Here is a 4,095-nt window from a genome sequence, read left to right as displayed (position 1 = left end):
GGCAAAGGCGTGAAAGTGCATAACGTGCTTTATATATTTTGTCGGGATAATCTAGCGTGTAAATGTCTCTTTAATTTCGTTCACTTTTCATTAATAATTAGTTAATTAATTTTCATCAATAATTTAGTCGTCGGAATGATGGTTCCGACCGCATCACCCGATCATTATCTCTTTCCGCTAATTGCATATTATTATTTAATTATTGGATATTTTGATTAATGCATTACACGTGTATGTTGCACGGTCCCCAGAAGGGGACCCGGGTGAAAGAAGGTGTATTATCACTTAATAACAATTTCATCATCATCTTTATTACACTTTAGCATACAGCCAGAAAGTGGGACTTGGTTTACAAAAAAAGTCTTCTTAATAACAATTTACTTTTTTATCGTATTTTTTTTATCCCATTACGTAACTTTTTGTTTCGTACACAACAGAGCGGTAATTGACGCAGAGACGTGTCAATCATATCTTTTTTACCATTGCGACGAACAAAGTCCTCCCATGTGCTCTCACACGAGACTTTTATGCTGTTATTTTATCGATTCACTAGTGAATGAACGCACGGATGTCAAATGCAGGCGTTCGCGTGACAGAGTTTGTACGCTTCGTAGTCCTGCGCAAAATGGCTATGATCTCTATGTTGATATTTCAGTTATTCGGCGAAATACGGCCGGGCAGCGAGCACGACTTGCGCTGGAAAACACGAAAGCGTTTTCGCTCACGGCAAGGATCGTTCTCAAGGATGATCTCCGCGCTCGCGCACGAGCTGGCTCGTCTCCGTTTAAACGCGAAAAGGTGAAAGTTGAGCGAGGCATACCGTACTAGAGGCTTTTCATATTTAAAGGTCAACAACTGGTGGCCGACAATAACTGCGACGTTTCTTCCGCTTACGTGGCAATTTTATGCCAATTTCATCGCTACGTGACGGGTATCGAGGCGGGGATATTGGAGGAGCCTTGTAATTTTTTAATAAAACGGCGACGAATTCACCGCGGTATTGAATAATATGTAACGATCCGAATAAAATATCAGCGTTAGAAATAATTTTATGAATTTTTAATTCAAGGCACATTCATGAAAGGCTTTTGCCTTTAAGTCTTCGTTGTAATAATATCTGTTTGGAACTCGGTATTTCCCAGAATCGGTATTTCGAACTTATATTATTAATTACAGCTTTGAAGCATTGATTGCACTGATACTTAATTTAAATAGAAAATTCGTACTAGAAATGTGAAAATTGACAATCTCTTTTATTACATCCGCAAATTACTAATTATCGCCTCAATTTATTATTTATTATTTCAATTCTCCATCTAGAAATTAGCCCAGTAATTATGTAGGACTTTAATCTTGTCTTCAAATTAGACGCTCAATTCTAATATTCTTTCACCCGATTTCCTAATCCCTCTTAATTCAATTCATATTCTATTAATTCTGCGAAGTTAGTAACGGTTGAATGAAATTAATTATTGATGAACAAGGATACGCGGACTGAAAAAAGTCTCGAAAAATGACGTGAGGAGATAACGCGTAGACATGATGGACGGTGTTGAGTCGCTCGCATGCGAATGCCGGCGGCTGTAGAGACAGTTTCAGAGACTTCGTCGGCAATTGTGCATTTCTCACTTTCTTGCGCGTAAGGGGTCCATTAATCGCCCCCATATCCATTCCCTGAAAGGGAAGTCTTAAAAGAGTCGCGCGTGAAAGAAATATATATATATATATATATATATATATATATATGTGTACACACACGCGCGCGCGTAAAAGAGCGTCTGCTTTTCCTTCTATCTCGCGCCAACTTCTCTCGCCGGAAAGCGGATTTTATAACGGTGCATCCCGTTCGACTTGGCGTATCTCGCACGATGCTCTCGCGGGCTCGTTAATATCGTCGAACGAAAGTAAAAACTTTCATTCGCGCGCTACTGCTGACTGATGTCGTGCGTGCTTCCTAGGAAGAAGATCCCCGGCGGCGTTACGTATGCGATCGCTTATGTGCAGCCTGTGTACCAACCGGATATCGCGACTTTACGAGACGCTTGGATAACGTACGTTCCGACGTACTTTCGATATGTTACCGGTTACGGTTATTCCGCGCGCTCTGTCAGCGATGTTCGCCATAAATCATTGAAAAATATCGCCCGCTACAATTACTGGCAGTAGACTAACGCGACTCCGTGTATTTCGGATAGGCAATTCAAAGCTACAACGTCCCACCTCGACATGACGGTTTTATTTTACGTCATATAGAGGAAAGTCCTCTATTATGAGAAAGGATTCTAATATGAGACAGCAGGTTTTCAACGTCCAAATTCAGTCGCAAACCTTTTTTCGCAACAATTTCACGATTTAACAATCAATTTTTCACTAAACCGATTTCACCCCAAGGGGAATAAATTTATAATGGAACCAACAGATGATGACTATTATTTTAGCAGGAACTCCGCTAGCCCGTATTAGGAGCCTGTCTCATAATAGGGGAGTTTCCTCTGTATTCTGACGATTTGATATATATTTTTTTAAATAAATAAGAATGTCATTAACGCAGTATGAAATTTCGTTATTGACATTTTATTCATCTGCCTTCCGCTCGTGCATCTGGAAGCGCTCTATTATGGTAACAAGGTCTCTGAAATGCCTTCGAGAGCGCGATGCATTAATACAGATCTGCATTTCCATATGTATATATCAATTTACACATGAACGTGAACTCTGTTATAAGTAGACTGCATGCGCGCGTCTGTGGCATAAAAATTATCATTCTAAGAACCTGTACACTCTTACTCCCATGAGCGTCTGTATGGGGTCACACCCTTTACACTCTCGTAGACTCTCATGAATGGCAAGTTGGAGTAAAGGCTGACCGGTTGTTGCCCTACATCGCTTCAATTTTCTCTTGTTCCCTAATGCAGCTCGTCGAGTCTCCCCTGGGGTTTCCTGCCCAGGGAATTTGATTGATTTGCTACGATTTCCGCAGAATTCCAACGGTGCCCGTTAATGGGGCTCGGAAATACCTCCCCGAATAGATATAGATGTTTAAGGACCAAAAGAGAGAAGATTAGCTTTTGGTCGGTGAAAGTGCGTCATTACAGTGCCCGTCGTGATCGTGTCGTTGTACTTTGCTTAAATTGCATTGGAAATGAGATGCCCATCTGACGATTTCCACGGTAATTACGAGGATTCTCCGTAACGAAAACCGTAGGCGGTAAAACCATTGTGGCGATTGTGGTGACAGAAAGAAAGCAAAATTATGGAGAATAATTTTACATTTCCTATAATCCCGCGTTAATCGGAAGCTATTTCTTGGACGTTAATAAGCTCTAGATTGACTCCTGGTCGCGCGCTCACGGCAACTCTGGAAGTAAATGAGAGAGATTCTCCTGCATAAGGTGTCTTACTCGCACATTGAAAGCGATATCGTTGACACATATTTAAATTACTTTTTCAAAACTAATTCTTGTTAAAACCATTAATATTAGTATCATTATCAACTTTACGCTTTATTGTACGCAGTTAATTAATTAACAATGTTAATGGTTCACTTTCTTTAAAGATTCATTTTTCCATAAAATAAAAATTAACAAGTTAAAACTACAAACAAGGATTTGTTGCGCTTTTCAGTTTAAAAGTTAATTGCAGCTACAAAAAATATTTACGTGAAAAGTAATAATTAAAAAAATTAATTAACAGAATAAATAATTATTTAATGAAATATATTTTTAATGCTTATTTATTTTTTCAAATAATATTAACTATTAATTAAATTGTCTATATATTTTTCAACATAACGTTAAGCTTAATTAATTAATTAATATTGATCGAGTTCTTGATCTCTTCAAATTTGATGTTAATCAGTGGAATAAAAACTTTTTACTTTAGAGACAAGCTAAAAATAATTAAAATATAATAAAAATAAAAGCTATGGGGGCAATAGGAGCCGTCACCGGAAAGAAGGTGATAAAAATAATTGTTTTTCACTCCTCACTTTATCTTTTCATACAACATGGAACGGCTGATAAGTTGAAAATACAATGTAATCGTTATTGATAACATAACGTCTTACCATAGTATTGCGAGAGAGCACATACTCGT

General features: G+C 38.3%; 1 protein-coding gene across 2 annotated transcripts in view; it reads left to right on the top strand.

The window, feature by feature from the left end:
- Positions 1 to 4,095, top strand: part of LOC105569982 (mucin-5AC) — a 53,999-nt gene that overhangs the window by 32,719 nt on the left and 17,185 nt on the right. The gene's annotated exons all lie outside the window — the stretch shown is intronic.

Source organism: Vollenhovia emeryi, unplaced genomic scaffold (assembly GCF_000949405.1).
Source record: "Vollenhovia emeryi isolate VEMERY1.0 unplaced genomic scaffold, V.emery_V1.0 DF939122.1, whole genome shotgun sequence".
In the NCBI taxonomy this organism is placed as follows: Eukaryota; Metazoa; Arthropoda; class Insecta; order Hymenoptera; family Formicidae; genus Vollenhovia; species Vollenhovia emeryi.
This window is presented reverse-complemented; position numbering and strand designations above follow the sequence as displayed.